The following is a 17,909-nucleotide window of genomic DNA, read 5'->3' on the forward strand; positions in this document are numbered from 1 at the left end:
CTAAGCAATATGCTTAGAGCGATGGATTGTTGCTTTGCGTAGGTATTGAAGGGATTGACCAATAGAGTCCAGACAGAGATTCTGAGCAGATCTGCACTAGTGTGGGAGTCACATCAGCAGAGTATTTTTGGTATGGCTCATGTATATTTAGATTTTGTACTTTTGATTTCTGTACATAAATCAAAGATGTAATTTATTTTGAGACTGTAATATAAATTGTAAATTATTGTATATGAATTTTATTAATAAAAGTAAATGTGTTTTACATGAATTGATTATATGACATATGATATGAATTGATGATATGATGTGATACATGGAAACTAATGAGATGGATATGACAAGAGGTAAATTGATATAGATTGAACTTATGATATGAAAATTTAAACAGGTAAATAAGAAAACCCGCCATGCACTAATAAAATAGAGGAGACTCTGTCTGGGTCTCCATAAAAATGAAATAGGATAAAAAAAAATTTTACACGTAAGATAATATAATTAAATAGACAATTAAATTAATATTGTATATGAAAAGATAAAATAAGATGCTCTGATACCGAATGTAGCACATCTTGCTTGACTGCACTGTAGACGGGTGAGGGGGTGTTGCATGCAATACTTCCAAAAACTCGTAAATGATTGACGCAAGGCTTTTTTTTGCTCCATACTTCTTGGGGAGTCTTGTCTTTCACACTTCTTGTTGGAGATTTGTTGGAAAAATATACTGCACAAGAGATAACTTCGGCCCAAAATTCCTTGGGCATACATTTGGCTTTTAACATACATCTAGCCATGTTAACAATTGTTCTACTTTTCCTCTTCGCAACACCATTTTGTTATGGTGATCTTGGAACTGTTAAGGGACAATTCTACGAGATTCACAAAAATTATGGAATTCTTTGGAAGTGAATTTGCCTCCTCTATCGGTTCTCAAAAATTTAATCTCATAGTTACTATCTTTTTCTACAAGTGCCTTAAAATTTTTAATAGCAACAAATGCATCCGACTTTTGCTTCAGAAAATAAACCCAAGTCTTACTGCTATAATCATCAATAAAAAGTAAGAAATATTCATTTTTACCAAATGAAGGTGGATTGATTGGCCCACAAACATTGGCATGCACAAGTTGGAGCGGCTTGGATGCTCTTATAGTGGCTTCTTTTGGAAAACTTCTTCTTGAATGCTTCCCAAGTAGATATGCTTTACACAATTGATTTGGATGGTTAATCAAAGGCATCCCTTTCACCATCTTTTCTTTTTCTATCACCTTGAGTGCGGCAAATTTTAAATGGCCAAATCTCAAATGCCAACGCCATGCTTCATCTTTCACACTAGCCTTTAAGTATCTTGCTTTAATAGTCTTGAGATTCAATACAAACATTCTATTCTTTGACATATGCACCTTAGCAATCAAATTAGCACTTTGATCTCTAAGCCAAAGACAATAATCTTTTATATGAATCTCATACCTTTTTTCAATAAGTTGGCCCAAACTCAAAATATTACTATTCAATTTTTGAACATAATAAACATTGATAATAAGTACATGCCCACTATCCTTTGAAGAAATTAGAATTGTACCTCTCCCTTGAATTTGTACTTTTGAAGAGTCTCCAGAAGAAATATTTCTGCAACACCCCAAAATTTTAAAACTTTATTATTTTATGAGTATTATGGATATTTTAATTTTATTAAATTTTAAGAAATTATTTGAGATTTTTCAGATTTTAAAAATCGGGTTCGATTTTTCCGAAAATATAAATTTAGATGATTTTTAAAAATTAATTTAAAGACCACGTGGAAAAACTAAAAATATATTTGGAATCTACGAATTTTTCTGAGTTTTTTGGAATTTTTTCGGAATTTTTGGACCTCGTTTTCGGTCCCGAGGCAGAGTAAAAATTCAAAATTTTATATCCTGAATCGAACCGGCTGAATCGAACCGGATTGGATCGGACCGGTCGAATCGGACCGGCCTTTTCTTTTTCTTCTTTCCCCTTCCCCGCACGCGTCCGACCCCCCTCCCTTTCTCTCTCTTTTTCTCTCTCCTCCCTACTCCCCTTGCCGCGCCGCCGCCTCCCTTGCCACCCCAGCTCGCCGGCGCCCACCACCAGCCGTCCCAGCCCACCGGCCGCCGCCTGGAATGCCGGAAAACGGCGCTCGAAGTGGAGCGACGCGCGCGCACGACCGTTCGACTTCCCGGCCAAAATCCGGTCGATCCGTCCACCAATCAGACCGGGTCTTGTGTCTAAACTCATCTACTCGTCGAGAGCTTTCCATAGACACCAAGAACACCGAAATCCATTGAGCGGTTTGTCCAATTTTTGCCTGGGAAGTTTTAGCCCATTTTGACTTTTGGGCTAGATTTCTCGCAAACCGTGAACCCAACGAGAAAACCGAGAGTACCAGAGCGTTCCACTCGTCGAGAGCTTCGCGGGGATATAAATTTCAAAATTTTTCGACACCGTTTTTCGGTGGGTCCCACGAAACTTCGCAGTGTTTTTCCGAGCATTAAATGAGCTTAGAAAATTCTGAAAAATTTATGTACTAACCCCCGTGTTGTGGGCTTTGTGTAGGTATCCTCAATTCGCGGAAATTCGATAGTTGACCGGGTTTGTGAATTTCCGGCCAGACAGACCCGTTACCAGAAAAGTCTCCGAATTGGACCGAGGTTTTAGCTACCCCCCCCATTGTCAGACGTCCCGAGCTCGTCCCCGGAGTCGGAATCAGCAAAGGTAAACCTGAACCTTGCTTTTTTCATAATTTTTTAGTGCTTAAATAGGATTAAAAATCCATAAAATATTCGTGGCAGCTCAGAAAATTATGATTCTTTTTGCAATAGCCTAATAATATCATTAAGGACCGCGAGGCGAAGTTTTAGAATTTTTAGAGCTTATTTGGGTAGTTTTTGCAAAAATGATAAATTATAAGGATTAAATTGAAATTTTACATATTGTGATGGATGACTGATTTGATGGGCCCAGGAGGGGCTGTGTGATGTGATTGAGTTGTGGATATATGGGTTGTGAATATAGAAGTGTGTTTTGAGCCCTTTTGCAGGTTGGGTAGGTCCTAGGTATAGAGGAGACTCTGCCGGATTTTCGGTATGACTTAGGACGTATTTGGTCTTTTCTTGATTTGTATTGAGTCATTTGTATTAAATAATTGTAATGTAATTGTCAGGTGAGCCGGGACAGCCTTCTTCCTCCGCCCAGCCGCCCCAGTGACCGTTGTCAAGTCTGTGAGTAAAATATTAAATTTAATTGTAATTTCACTATTATTATATGTTCAAGCATGTCCATGCATCACTTATATGTATATATTTATGTAGTTAAACTCTAGGCACGATTTATATTGCATTCATAACTGTTAAAGTGCCATGGATGTTGTTGTGGTAATTTGGAGCAGTGTGCGTGCGTTGGCGTGCTTGTGATGTGGTGTGGACTATGGATAGGACGGGTAGACACGGCTTGAGATCTTAGCTGGGAACCGGTCCTTCGGGGTAGACACGGCTTGAGTTCTTCGCTGGGACCCCGATTTGGTTTATTAAGCGAAAGTCCGGCTTGAGTTCTTCGCTGGCACCAGGTTGAATTTAAGAGAGTTGTATAAGGGATTAGCTCCCATATATTATGATTGATACTACTGGGTGTGTGAGTGCTCCAAATGACCTTTTTGCTGTTATGATGTGAATTTATTGCTAGTGTTGCATTTCACTCTACAGGGTGCATTAGTTTTAGATAGTTATAGAAATTATGGTTAAAATTGATATTTTACTCTCTGAGTCGAACGCTCACTCCTGTTCAATATTTTTCCAGGCCACAGGAGGATATTTTTGAGGTTAACCTGCTTTCTTCCTCGCAGGTCAATTATTAATGTTTGTATAAACTTGTTAAATCTCAGAATTTCCGCATGTGTTAGGAATGTTTATTTGATATGGGTCTGTAAACTAAATTATTATTTTGGACCTGTAAACTTAATATTCTATGCATGTTTGATGGATTGGATGAGGGAGCTGAGCTCCCATTTATTTTTATGCTGATGAGTATGTGGAGGGTGAGCTGAGCTCCCCAATTGAGTATTTATTGTGTTTACAGGTCGGGTGAGTCAAAAACTCCCCGTTGGTAGGTCCATTTTATGGCCGGACTCTGTCCGGTTGATTTCTTGAAATTGGGCCCAAATGGGCCTTAGAGTTGGGTTAAGTGAATAGTTAGGCTTACTACGGGCCTCGGGGGCTTTAGGCTGGCCCAGGTCCTAGTGCCGGTCCGGCCCATAGGTTGGGTCGTGACAAATGTGGTATCAGAGCTTAGGCTCCAGATTCTTAGGGAATGTTTGTCTAAAGTATTGGGAAGAGTCTACTAGGAGTCACATGCGGAAAAATAGGGTCCATATTCGTCTTGCATTGTCATCTTTGCTTCTAGTTTCTGCTTTATATATTGAGTGTAAATATGAGTTTATAGAGCTATGTAATGAGTAATTTTGAATTTTGTGGGCTAATGCTGCTGAATTTCAAGAAAATGCGTAGAAGTAAGAGAGTTGCCACTGCACCAGAACCAGATGTGCCTGACGAGGTGTCAGCACAGGATGAGGCGCCTACCCCGAGGAGGCGGGGTAGGAGGCCTATAGCTGCTCAAATAAAAGAGCAGCTGCCACCAGTTCAGGATCAGTCGTTTATGGCACAGGGTCCCATGGACCCCATGGCAGCTACTCTAGCTGGGTTACAGAGAACCATCGATATGATGGCGCAGTATATGGTCCACCCTCCACAGCAGCAGTCTACCGCACCAAGAGGGGAACTTTACAAACAGATCATCAATTTCAAGAAGTTAGTGCCAGGTACTTATGATGTGTCAGACGATGCATATTGGTTTTTGGATTCTTGCAGACAGGCAGGAACAGAATTACAGTTGACTGATAGAAGACTAATAGAGTGTATGCAGCATGTCATGGGGCCTATGCCTAGACAATGGATGAATGACTACATATTACCTCGGATGGAGGGTTTATCGTGGACTCAGTTTGTGGAACTGTTCATCAATCGGTTTATGCCAGAAAGTTTCAGGGATCAAAAGCAGTGGGCCTTTGAGGCCTTAAGACAGAATGGCAGGTCTGTAGATGAATATGCTACAGAATTTCTTGAGTTGAGCAGGTATGCCCCTACAGCAGTTGCTACAGAAACTATGAAGGTGAAGAGGTTCCTAAAGGGGCTAGACAGGAGATATGCAAACCTGGCCATGATGTCGGATCAGTCATTTGATGTGGTAGTTGATCGAGCCAGACAGATAGAGATTAGCTATGCTGCGGATGACAGCCGAAGAGCAAAGAAAAACAGAGCAGAGGGTTCTTCAGGTACTCCCCACATGGGTACTCCAGATAGTGGTGGCTAGAGTAATTTCAGAGGAAGAAGTAGGAACAAGAAGAGTGGTTTTAGACACAAATCCCGAGGGTTCAGACCAGGGTACGGATCTAGCAGTGGTCACAGTTCGGGGTACAGCAATTATGGGTCTGGTTTAGGATCCTCCTTGGCACCTTGTGCACAGTGTGGAAGAGGACATTCAGGACCTTGTATGATGGGTTCAGGAGTATGCTTCAGGTGTGGCCAACCAGGTCACTTTGCTAGGGAATGCCCCGTGTTCAGCGAGCCACAGATGGGGTCACAGGGTTCTGTTGCAAATGTTCCTCGTCAGTTGTATCCGGGTGCTTCGAGATGGCGGCAATCGATTGATGGCCAGTGGTCGAGGACAAGGGGGACGTGGATTTGGAGGCAGATCAGGAGGGAGAAGTCAGTATCAGGGTTCTGCCACTCAGGGTAGGGGTCAAGCTCGGGTTTTCACCCTGACCCACCAGGATGCTCAAGCTTCAAATGCAGTTGTGGCAGGTATTCTTCTGGTCTGTTCCTATGAGGCTCGTGTTTTAATAGATCCAGGTGCTACGCACTCATTTGTCTCCCCTGTGTTTGCCATGAGGTTGGGTAGAAACCCTACAACCTTAGAATGTCCTTTGTCGGTAGCTACCCCACTTAGTGACAACATAGATGTAGATATGGTTTTTCTAGGTAGCCCAGTAGTAGTGGATGGAAAGATCCTCCCAGCAGACTTGGTTCCTCTACCAGTGATGGATTTCGATGTAATCTTGGGGATGGATTGGTTGGCAACTCATTATGTCACTTTAGACTGCAGGAACAAAAAGGTGCATTTTCACATACCTGGTGTGGAAGAGTTTAGCTTTGATGGTGACAAGAGCGTGGCTCCATATAATTTGGTGTCAACAATTAGTGCTAGAAAAATGTTGAGGCGTGGATGCCAAGGGTATTTGGCATTGGTGAGAGATACATCTGTAGAAGGTGCCAGTATGTAAAATGTTCCTGTTGTCAGAGAATTCATGGATGTCTTCCCTGAAGAGCTTCCAGGGTTGCCACCGAAAAGGGAAATAGAGTTCTGCATTGATATTGTGCCGGGTACAAACCCCATATCAATGCCGCCTTACAGGATGGCACCAGCAGAATTAAAAGAGCTAAAGGAGCAACTACAAGAGCTTTTGGACAAGGGTTTTATACGTCCGAGCACTTCACCCTGGGGTGCTCCTGTTCTATTTGTGAGAAAGAAGGATGGGTCATTGAGGTTGTGTATTGACTATAGACAGCTGAACAAGGTGACTGTGAAGAATAAGTATCCACTTCCTTGGATCGATGACCTGTTTGATCAGCTCCAAGGGGCTAGATTCTTTTCCAAGATAGACCTGCGATCAGGCTACCATCAGTTGAGAATCAGGAATGAGGACGTGTCCAAAACGGCATTCAGGACAAGATATGGTCATTATGAGTTCTTGGTGATGTCTTTTGGACTCATTAATGCACCAGCAGCCTTCATGGACTTGATGAACAGGGTGTTCAAGCCATTTTTGGACCGTTTTGTCATCGTATTCATAGATGACATTCTGGTATACTCTCGGACCGAGGAAGAGCACGTGTGGCACTTGAGAATGGTGTTACAGACTTTGAGGGAGCACCAGCTATATGCTAAATTTTCAAAATGTGAATTTTGGCTAGAAAGCATCTCATTCTTGGGACACGTGGTTTCTAGTGACGGCATTCAAGTAGATCCCAAGAAAGTTGAAGCTGTAACTGATTGGCTTAGGCCTACAACAGTCACTGAGGTGCGAAGTTTTCTGGGCCTAGCTGGCTACTATAGGTTTTTTGTGCAAGATTTTTCTAGGATAGTAGCTCCCTTAACTAAGTTAACTCGGAAGAATGTTCCATTCATTTGGACAAATGACTGTGAGAAGAGCTTCCAGAAGCTTAAGGAGTGTCTAACCACCGCTCCTGTGTTGACACTACCTATGAGTGGTGAAGGATACACCGTGTAATCGTGGACGCCCAGAGTTGGCTTAGGGTGTGTTTTGATGCAGAATGGAAAGGTAGTGGCTTATGCTTCAAGGCAGCTGAAGAGGCATGAGCAGAACTACCCCACCCATGATTTGGAAATGGTGGCTGTAATCTTTGCACTAAAAATCTGGAGACACTACCTATATGATGAAGTGTGCGAGATATACACCGATGACAAGAGTTTGAAGTACATCTTCCAACAGAGGGATTTAAACTTGAGACAGAGGAGATAGATGGAGCTTCTGAAAGACTATGATTGCACCATCCAGTACCACCCTGGGAAGGCCAATGTAGTGGCAGATGCTTTGAGCAGGAAGTCTTCTGGCAGTTTGGCGCACATTTCAGTGGAGAAGAGACCGTTGATTCGGGAAGTACATGAGTTAATGGATTAAGGTTTAATCCTAGATCTTTCAGATGAGGGGGTGTTGTTGGCTCATTTTTCAGTGAGGCCAGACTTGCGAGACAGAGTTAGAGTTTCCCAGCACAGAGACCAACAATTAATGAAAATCATAGAAAGAGTACAACAAGGTGAAGGTGGTGAGTTTGGATTTGCCAATGATGGCACCCTAGTACAGGGTTCTAGGATATGTGTGCCCGATGTGGACAATCTCAGAAATGAAATCATGCAAGAGGACTATACACTGTACAATGTCCACCCAGGCTCCACCAAGATGTACCATGATGTGAAAGATAGTTATTGGTGGAATGGCATGAAGAGAGACATAGCAGACTTCGTGTCCAAGTGCTTGACTTGTCAGAAGGTGAAGTTTGAACACTAGAGACCGTCAGGGAAGCTGCAAGAGCTCCCTATCCCAGAATGGAAGTGGGAAATGATCACTATAGATTTTGTGACTGGGTTGCCTCGTACCACGCGAAGATATGACTCGATATGGGTAATTGTAGACCGTCTAACCAAATCAGCTCACTTCTTGCCTGTGAAGACTACATATTCTGTGGCACAGTACGCCCGACTCTACATTCGAGAAATAGTCAGATTGCATGGAGTTCCGGCTTCCATAATATCTGACAGAGGGCCCCAGTTCACTTCTCGGTTTTGGAGAAAGTTGCAGGAGGCACTTGGCACACAGTTAAACTTTAGTACGGCTTTCCACCCTTAGACAGACGGACAGTCCGAAAGGACAATCCAAACACTGGAAGATATACTTCGCATGAGTGTTTTGGATTTTGGAGGTCAATGGGATGATCAGCTAGCTTTGGTGGAGTTTGCCTACAACAACAGTTACCATTCCAGCATAGGGATGGCACCCTATGAGGCACTATATGGAAGAAAGTGTAGGTCTCCTCTGTGTTGGACGGAAATGGGAGAAGCGAAGGTGCATGATGTAGACCTAGTGCAGTACACTTCAGAGATAGTTCCTTTAATCAGGGAACGATTGAAAACAGCTTTTAGTAGGCAGAAGAGTTATGCAGACCCCAGACGGAGGGATGTGGAGTTTGCAGTAGGCGACTATGTATTCCTGAAAGTTTCTCCGATGAAGGAAGTGATGAGATTTGGAAAGAAGGCAAGTTGACACCTCGGTACATTGGACCTTTTGAGGTTACTGATAGAGTTGGAGCAGTTGCCTACCGGTTGGAGCTACCACCCAACCTTTCTCATGTTCATCCTGTGTTTCACATCTCCATGCTCAGGAAATACATTCCAGATCCTTCTCATGTACTACAGCCGGATGTAATAGAGCTAAAAGAGAACTTGACATTTGAGGAGCAACCTGTAGCCATTGTGGACTACCAAGTGAGACAACTAAGATCAAAACAGATCCCTATGGTTAAGGTTTTGTGGAGGAGTCAGTCAGTGGAAGAGTGCACCTGGGAGTCAGAACAGGACATGTGTAGCAAGTATCCTTATCTGTGTAATCTTGTACTTTATTCTGCCTTGTGTAAAATTCGAGAACGAATTTTCTGTAAGGGGGGAAGAATGTAACACCCCAAAATTTTAAAACTTTATTATTTTATGAGTATTATGGATATTTTAATTTTATTAAATTTTAAGAAATTATTTGAGATTTTTCGGATTTTAAAAATCGGGTTCGATTTTTTCGAAAATATAAATTTAGATGATTTTTAAAAATTAATTTAAAGACCACGTGGCAAAACTAAAAATATATTTGGAGTCTACGAATTTTTCTGAGTTTTCTGAAATTTTTTCAAAATTTTTGGACCTCGTTTTCGATCCCGAGGCAGAGTAAAAATTTAAAATTTTATATCCTGAATCGAACTGGCCGAATCGAACTGGACCGGATCGGACCGGTCGAATCGGATTGGCCTTTTCTTTTTCTTCTTTCCCCTTCCCCGCGCGCGTCCGACCTCCCTCCCTTTCTCTCTCTTTTTCTCTCTCCTCCCTCCTCCCCTTGCCACGCCGCCGCCTCCCCTGCCACCCCAGCTCGCCGGCGCCCACCCTCACTGCCCCACCATCGGCCGCTCGAACGCCGTAAACGGCGCTCGAAGTGGAGCGACGCACGCGTGCGACCGTTCGACTTCCCAACCAAAATCCGGCCAATCCGGCCACCAATCGGATCGAGTCTTGTGTCTAAACTCATCTACTCGTCGAGAGCTTTCCATAGACACCAAGAACACCAAAATCCATCAAGCGGTTTGTCCAATTTTTGCCCGGGAAGTTTTAGCCCATTTTGACTTTCGGGCTAGATTTCTCGCAAACCGTGAACCCAACGAGAAAACCAAGAGTACCAGAGTGCTCCACTCGTCGAGAGCTTCGCGAGGATATAAATTTCAAAATTTTCTGACACCGTTTTTTGGTGGATCCCATGGAACTTCGCAGTATTTTTCCGAGCATTAAATGAGCTTAGAAAATTCTGAAAAATTTATGTACTAACCCTCGTGTTGTGGGCTTCGTGTAGGTATCCTCAATTCGCAGAAATTCGACAGTTGACCAGGTCTGTGAATTTCTGGCCAGACATACCCGTTACCGGAAGAGTCTCCGAATTGGACCAAGGTTTTGGCTACCCCCCCATTGTCAGACGTCCCGAGCGTGTCCCCGGAGTCGGAATCAGCAAAGGTAAACCCGAACCTTGCTTTTTCGTAATTTTTTAGTGCTTAAATAGGATTAAAAATCCATAAAATATTCGTGGTAGCTCAGAAAATTATGATTCTTTTTGCAATAGCCTAGTAATATCGTTAAGGACCGCGGGGCAAAGTTTTAGAATTTTTAGAGCTTATTTGGGTAGTTTTTGCAAAAATGATAAATTATAAGGACTAAATTGAAATTTTACATATTGTGATGGATGACTGATTTGATAGGCCCAGGAGGGGCTGTGTGATGTGATTGAGTTGCGGATTTTCGGCACGACTTAGGACGTATTTAGTCTTTTCTTGATTTGTATTGAGTCATTTGTATTAAATAATTGTAATGTAATTGTCAGGTGAGCCGGGACAGCCTTCTTCCTCCGCCCAGCCGCCCCAGTGACCGTTGTCAAGTCTGTGAGTAAAATATTAATTTTAATTGTAATTTCACTATTATTATATGTTCAAGCATGCCCATGCATCACTTATATGCATATATTTATGTAGTTAAACTCTAGGCACGATTTATGTTGCATTCATAACTGTTAAAGTGCTATGGATGTTGTTGTGGTAATTTGGAGCAGTGTGCGTGCGTTGGCGTGCGTGTGATGTGGTGTGGACTATGGATAGGACGGGTAGACACGGCTTGAGATCTTCGCTGGGACCCGGTCCTTCGGGGTAGACACAGCTTGAGTTCTTCGCTGGGACCCCGATTTGATTTATGAAGCGAAAGTCTGGCTTGAGTTCTTCGCTGGCACCAGGTTGGATTTAAGAGAGTTGTATAGGGGATCAGCTCCCATATATTATGATTGATACTACTGGGTGTGTGAGTGCTCCAAATTACCTTTTTGCTGTTATGATGTGAATTTATTGCTGGTGTTGCATTTCACTCTACAGGGTGCATTAGTTTTAGATAGTTATAGAAATTATGGTTAAAATTGATATTTTACTCTCTGAGTCGAACGCTCACTCCTGTTCAATATTTTTTCAGGCCACAGGAGGATATTTTTGAGGTTAACCTGCTTTCTTTCTCACAGGTCGATTATTAATGTTTGTATAAACTTGTTAAATCTCAGAATTTCCGCATGTGTTAGGAATGTTTATTTGCTATGGGTCTGTAAACTAAATTATTATTTTGGACCTGTAAACTTAATATTCTGTGCATGTTTGATGGATTGGATGAGGGAGCTGAGCTCCCATTTATTTTTATGCTGATGAGTATGTGGAGGGTGAGCTGAGCTCCCCAATTGAGTATTTATTGTGTTTACAGGTCGGGTGAGTCAAAAACTCCCCGTTGTTAGGTCCATTTTATGGCCAGACTCTGTCCGATTGATTTCTTGAAATTGGGCCCAAATGGGCCTTAGAGTTGGGTTAAGTGAATAGTTAGGCTTACTACGGGCCTCGGGGGCTTTAGGCTGGCCCAGGTCCTAGTGCCGGTCCGGCCCATAGGTTGGGTCGTGACAATTTCCATTGAACTTCTCATCAAGTTCCGCAAATTTTTCTTTATAGAGTGATTGCTTGCTCCATTATCCAAGTACCACGAATTATGGTCATCATGATCTCCATCTTTGAGTGCTAGCAACAAGCTTGGTTCCTCTCCATCTTGTTTATCATTAACAAGATTAACTTTCTCCTCCCTATCATTTGAAGTGCCACGACAGTCCCAAGAATAATGACCATAATTGTGACAATTGTAACATTCAATGTTAGACTTTTCAAACCTTCTTTCATTTGATCTATAATAGTTGCCTCTTCCTTTTCCTCTTCCATGACCTCTACTTGATCGTTGGCTTTTATCTTCATTGTTGGCATGTCTTGATTGCTTATTCTTTTAGTTACTTGACCACGACCACGACTGCATCCTCTACCTTTTCCTCGTCCTCTTTGGCTTCTATCATCATTCAAAGAAACCTTGGTTTTGAGGATTTGATCGGAAGGTTCTTATTGTCTTCTCTTCATTTTGTCTTCATGAGCTTGCAAAGACCCCTCTAACTCCTCAATTGTTATGGAGTCTAAATCTTTTGATTCTTCAATGGTACACACCACATAATCAAATTTTGGTGTAAAAAATCGAAGAATTTTCTCTACCACATGAACATCTTCTACCTTCTCACCAAATCTCTTCAATTGGCTCACTATAGGTTTCACCATCGTTTAAAAAACCAAAATGGATTCAACATCCTTCATTCGCAAAGCTTCAAATTCACCTCTTAACATTTGGAGTCGCACCTTCTTCACTCTATCAACTCCTTGGAGGAAATTTTTCAAAATCTCCCAAGCTTACTTTGCATTAGTAGCATCGGCCACCTTCAAGAACATAGATTCATCCAAACTTTGATGGATGAGAGCAAGGGCTTGTTGATCCTTCTTCCTTGCTTTTGCTAAAGCATCATTCTCATTTTGAGATAACGATGCTTCATCTTCGGGTGGAGTAAAGCCTTTATCAACAATATCCCACACATCTTGTGAGCCAAGCAAGGCTTTCATACGAATATACCAACTCTCATAATTTTCTCTTATAAGGTGAGGGAATTGAAAAGAAAGAAGACCACTGCTAGCCATTTCTCAAATTATTCAAGATTAAAGAAAGAAGCTCTGATACCACTTTGTTGGAAAAAGAAAGAGGAGAGAAAATACTATTTTGTATTCTACACTTATGAACCTTCAAGTACAAGGGATGTATATATAGTAGTTTAGGCAACTCCTCAAGTTCTAATTACATGAACCTAAGTTAATATTCATTTTTGAACCATCCAAGAAATCTAAAAAGACACATACTTTGATCTATTACATTAATTATATTTAATCACCTAGAAAAAACTAAAAGACTAATTAACCTAGACATATATAGAAAATTACAAATTATTTTTTAAAACTCTCTCTTAATTTACAATTTCCTTTTTCACTTTAAGACTAGCACGTAATCTTTTTCACTCCAAATTATTTTTTCAACAAGGCAGGTAAGAGAAGCATAACAACCATTAATAATGTTACCCTGATAATTACGGACAATGACACCATAAACAGCTAGAGGGAGCTCAAAATCAAAAGAAGCATCGACGTTCAACTTGAGAATACCTCTTGGCGAGTTAGACCATGGACCCGCGTTCTATGATTGCCACGTGGTGATTTGGTAAGAATCACTCAGTCAAGGGTGACCCGTGAGTTGTCGATAATAGGCAATACTGATTCGCCGTGCTTCTGCGCGAAAGCGACAGTTACCTTTTGCTATTACATGATGAGTTGTATTTTTTTTTTAATGAAGAGCGGAAGCAATAGAACCACGTGGCCATATAATTTCTTCGGTTGCAGTCATGGCTGGATGCCACATCGACCAGAAGTGACACCTCATACCAGCAGCAGCGGGTCCAGCACCTGTAATGAGGCCTTCTCTCAAATTATAGTTGGGTCACGGAGCAGCCTTTATCTGCTCATCATATGGTCCAGAGCCCACGTAGCGTTCATTTCATCATCTTCCCTCTCCTATATCCAGGCAACCTCTCTCTTTCTCTCTCTCTCTCTCTCTCTCTCCCCTCCCGTGTGTGTGTATATATATATATATATATATATATATATATATATATATATTGATATGATTGAATTTATTTATATAGGAACTCAGGACAGGGGTTCTTATTATGATATCCTTATTCAAATTTTTTTTTTCATCCACTAGCTGAACGCTTCAAAATGAAATTTTAACTAGGTGTTGTTTATGCCCTTCGGATTTGGGCGTATGATTTCTTTTGTTGTTCTGCGTGAATTTGAAGTCAGATATTTTCCCAACTTGTCTAAAGGCAATACTCAATAATCTTCGTTTGTTTTGTGTAAATTCTCCACAATGGGACACATGTTTGAGCTTCTAGCTCGTGAATTTTAGTTCATGGGGTAATGCGTTGTCATGTGATTAAAGAGTTGTTTGAAGTTTGAACACCGGCTTTGAATTGGATGAGCTTTGTGTGTTTTAGGGGCAGCAGCGGCTTGAGGTTTTTAATTGCCTTTTGGAGAATAGTTAGTGGAGGAAAGATATTCATATTATTGCATTTGGAATTGACAGCTTTGGATTGAAGATTGAGCTGGGTTTGGGTTGGTCCGTGCTGTGCTGTGGGCAGTGTCTCTGTAATTTCAAAATGGCAATGATTTAATATTCACAACATAATTGGGGAGTAATCTTTATATTAGCATCTTTAATGAAGTCTACAATTTTATAGGATAGTGATTAGGACCTTCCAACTGTATAATGCTTGTATCATCTGTATGTCAGCCTACACATTTCACCCCAAGCAGTTTGCACGGGTTGGGGGTGGGGTTCGCAAAATGATTAAATGATATTCATCTTTATCACATCTCATATTGCTATTGATGTATAATTGAGTATCTGTTTCATGATGTTTGAGTAATCTGCATGTACAGGAGCATATGTCTAAATTGGAATACAAATGATAGCTGCTAAAACACACACTTTTTTGTTGTTTCTGTCTTGATGATAGATGAAGATGAGCCTGTGCTCTGTTTCCTTGTTAAATTGATGGATCTCGAAGGCAAGAAGTTTGGAAGGGGTTAGATGCTTTAGTTATTGAGCGATTTGGTTATTGTTTGTCCCATTTGTGTAGTTGAATTCCTTTCATTATTAATATAATGGAGTGTAATTTAAATTTGTTACTTTTTATGTTCTTTTTCCCACTATTAATTAAAGAGAGGTTATGGACTGTATTTCTTCAGTTTTTATATAAGAACTATTAGTTGTAGAGATATCTTGGTCTGCGTGTAATGTTGGTTTGCTTTTTATGAGAGATTTTGTGATATTGTCAACAAGCTATGAAGACCCTGCTATTGTCCTATACTTGCCTTAAAAGGGGATTGTGCTTCTGAACATAAGTTTTGTCATATTGTGTTTGACAGTAAGCAAAAGCAATTTGTATGTGAACTATAAACAATTTTTGAATCCTTTTCACCATTATCTATTCCTTACTCATTGATTATATCCATTCTTTTCTCAACTCTTGAATTATTACTGTGACAAAATAGTCATGATTTGGTTGCTAAATTTTGATATAGGTACTTAGATTGGGGAGGGGATGAATAGTGATTGGAGGTCCTTTCATGCATTTTCACATTCTAGTTCCAAAACTTCATTTTTCTCTATTTTTTTTTCTAACATTTAGGAATCACGATTTAAATGGAACTTTGACTTCAGACACACACACACACACACACACACACACACACACACACATAAAACTTATCTATTTTTTGGGGAAAGCTGCTATTCCACCTTTTTCTCTTTTTACCTGGCTGTATTCAAGGTCATTCAATTTGACACTTTTTTTTTTTTTCAAAAACTAGTGGATGGTTTCAGTCCAATCTGATATTCGGTATGCTTAGTGTTTACTGGAGGGTTTTGATAATTTGATCTCTTTATTTGTGGTCCAACAAGGCTACTTAAGCTTTTGTTTTTGATTCACTGCCTATTGGAGCCTCATGTTGGCAAGTGTTTCGTGAGGTTAAACGCAGTGATATAGCAATCAGAGCTTCATTTAACCTTTTGATCTTGAGATGATCTCTTGGGGGAGCCTTGAGAAGGCAATAACTCAAATATTTAAAATCCAAGAAGCCTTTTACTTGACATTTAGGCATTTGACCTGATAATTTGAAATGGCCCTTGCTATTGCAATTTTTTTTCCTTTTAAATTTCATTTCTTTTCATTTAAAAGAAAAAAAAATGATGTTCATTTTTTTGCAAGGCTCTATCTGGAACAATGCAAGGGAGCTTGGTGGTGCTGTTGATTTCATAATGATAAATGAGTACAAGCTTTGGCCTTAGCATGAAGTATTCTGCAGGTTGTCGTTACCTTTGCAATATGTGCTTTGTGAATAGGTTTCTGTTTTTCTTCAATTAAAAGTCAAAACTTGTATGTTTTTTTAAGCATGATTGCTGGAAGAACTGGCGTGTATTTAAGCCATCACAGTGGGAATTTATTTCAAAAAGGCAGCATATTAAAATTTTAATCCTATTGATTAAGTTTTGCATATGTTTTTTGTTGGCTTAAATTAGTGTGATAAATACTATGCTTCATGTTTTAGTTGTGATTTCTAAATTTGATTGGGAGGGTTACAAGTTTACAGCGACAGGATTTTCATTCTTGCAAACAGACTCTTCTGGTTGTTCCTTTGGTCTCATCTTAACAGGCAGATGGAGGGATCCCTACTGCAGTAATGAAGTCAAGGAGCAAGTCCACAAATGATAAAGGAAATGAAGCACAAAATGCACAAAGACAAGGATCATAACAAGCACAAGCATCACAAGGATGGAAGTAATAAAAAGGATAGAAAAAGAAGTGGAACAGAACCTGGTCCCGAGAACTTGAAGAAACACAGGTGGACAAGATTTTCACATGAATTCTCTTCCATTTAGCATTGAGCATTGCATGGTTTACATTGACTATGTAACCTTTTTTGTTAAAATCACTTGCCTTCTCTTTGCATGGTTTGTATTGGCCGTTACTTCTTGTTCCTTGGTATTGCATTGTAATTGCTATTTTACCACCTTCTCTTTCAACATCTCTTTAAATTAATCTACTACCACGTTAAATGCTCGGGTGTATATTAATAAGAACAGTTAGACTAGCTCTATGTTTGAGTATCACATCATTTTTATGTTCCAATTTCCGTTATTCTAAGGGAAACACACCAGCTCCTTTTACATTCACGAATCAAGGAGCGATGAACTGCGAAGTCTATTTCAGAACCTATAGCCTTTTCCTTGTTGCTATTTCTCCCTCTTGATGGACCTATGGTGACAAAAAAGTAAGATTCGTCGGAGGGACCTCAAAACCTCAAGACTCATTAAGAGAGAGTCTCAAACCTCATAGGACAATCAAGATAATTTTACTTATTTTATTTCATATTACTCAGCCAGTTATATAGGCTTACACGGCAAAAAAGGATCCCATAGATAAGTTCCTACTAAACAGGAAATAAAGTCTTCCTAATACAAAGGAAATTACTAATATTAAGAAAATTAGTTACCGAAGCTAATCCCTCAATTTATGCATAGAAAAATAGCAACTGAAATAAAAAAAAAGATACTGATCCCAAAGAATTATGCCGCAATCAAATTTTCCTGGTACTGCTGGTCCCACGTCCACGTCTGCAGTAGTGCTGACCACAAAGGCGTCCACAACAGCTACACACTGTACTAAGTTTGCAAAAGCATTATTTTCCATCTAGAGACGCAAAAAATTATGGAGCCATGATTTTATTATCATAATGTACAGTGCTTTCCTCAATAATTCCGAGTGTAATTAGAGTCTTAAAGCTGTGTGAGTTTGTAGAACCATGAATATGATTATCATTACTTATAATGGTTTTCTCAAATTGTAAGTAATGTGATTATCATTTAGCTTTCTGACCTCTTTCAAATTAGCTTAACCATTGTAGTTGTAGTTCTTTCACAAGAATTCAACTTTGAGAAGCTTTATTTATTTAT

Source organism: Hevea brasiliensis, chromosome 18 (genome assembly GCF_030052815.1).
Source record: "Hevea brasiliensis isolate MT/VB/25A 57/8 chromosome 18, ASM3005281v1, whole genome shotgun sequence".
NCBI classification, from domain to species: Eukaryota; Viridiplantae; Streptophyta; class Magnoliopsida; order Malpighiales; family Euphorbiaceae; genus Hevea; species Hevea brasiliensis.